The sequence below is a fragment of the Zootoca vivipara genome, chromosome 3 (genome assembly GCF_965207765.1).
Source record: "Zootoca vivipara chromosome 3, rZooViv2.hap1.1, whole genome shotgun sequence".
Classification (NCBI taxonomy): Eukaryota; Metazoa; Chordata; class Lepidosauria; order Squamata; family Lacertidae; genus Zootoca; species Zootoca vivipara.
In genome coordinates, this window is record NC_142586.1 from 45182786 (window position 1) to 45184162 (window position 1377).

Below are 1377 nucleotides of genomic sequence, written 5' to 3' on the forward strand. Positions count from 1 at the left end.
GGGGATCTGGGAGTGGCACAGTGAGAGATGAGAGCTCAGTGGCATTGCATGGTACCCCATACATTACCTTGGTATAACCAGTTTATATTCAGGACCTCATGGGCCACCATACCTGATGTCATGGAGTAATTTCCTCCTGCAATCACTCCATAACCAACTGAGTATGAGGATTTCCTTTCAGTACATGGCCTGGTGTGTTGTGTATTTGCAGTCATTTGGAGCTACCACACCACAAACCCTCAACTTCAATGGACCTGAAGAAGAGAATGTAGCTTATCTGCCAGATGAGTGGTAGATTAGGTAGTGCTACCTCTCTTGCAGGTGCTTTAGGGTGTCCACCAGGCCAGACAATTCGGTCTCCACCCCCAACTGCCGCCTGCGATACTTGCCAGTTGTGCCCAAATTCAGAAGCCAATCAGCGGAGTGAGCCCACCGATACTTAGAATATGGCAGAAAAATGTGTAGCTTAGGACAATTATGGGAGACACTCAAAAATTCCTATTCAGTCCCCTTTCAACAGGAAAGTGGCTAATCCCATACTCCTTGGAGAAAGGGTCCGGTGGAGGAGAGGATGTCCTAGGGACATGGACACATTTTAAAGGGGAGCCCTACTGAGCATGCTCAAGCCTGGTCCCACCACATCTTCCTTCCTTTGCTGAGGGCCACCAGTGAATGCTGGAGGAGTACCCTAATTTTGGCACGTGGCAGAAATTGTAGTGTTAGGTTCATAAGGAAGGAGCCATAACAAGGGCTGTAGCTCAGTGGCAGAGCACCTGTCTTTCATGCAGGAGATCCCAGGTTCAATCCCTGGCATCTCCACGTCCCCTGCCTAAAATCATGGTTAGTTGCTGGGAGTCACTGTAGACAATATTCAGCTAGATGGACCAATGGTCTGACCTGGTATAAGACAGTTTTCTATATTCCTAAGATCCTTAATGAACACAGTGATGTGGTCATGTTTTCAAGGCAAAACAGGTGAGTCTAAAAACGCTACTGTGAATGAAAATTTAGAATTAACTATACCAGAAGGACCTTTTAAGACTACCCGACGGAGTCTAGCTTGTGCAGAGCAATAGCAATATGACTCCAGATTTTGGTACCCAAGACTGCCACAAAATATGGAATCAAGAGTTGGATTGGAGCGATAAGTGCAAAGCTACAATATCAGGGCTGCCAAACCAGGACTGATATTGGGCATTTTAAGCACTGTCAACATCAATTTGACTATACACAAGCCAAAAGAACAAAACAAAATCCCTTTTACTGGTGACCAAGGCAATTGTGAAGAAATTCCTGAGTCAGGAGTACTATTTCTCTGCTCAGCATGTATACCAATTGCCAAGCTGTTAAATCTGTAAGAGAAATTAAAATTTTAAT

The 1377-nt window shown here is 45.1% G+C and overlaps 1 non-coding gene across 1 annotated transcript; it reads left to right on the forward strand.

Moving 5' to 3' along the window:
• Nucleotides 1-750: 750 nt before the first annotated feature.
• TRNAE-UUC (transfer RNA glutamic acid (anticodon UUC)) lies at nucleotides 751-819 on the forward strand. Its single transcript has one exon. It is a non-coding gene; the product is annotated as a tRNA-Glu (tRNA).
• The last annotated feature ends 558 nt before the right edge of the window (nucleotides 820-1377 follow it).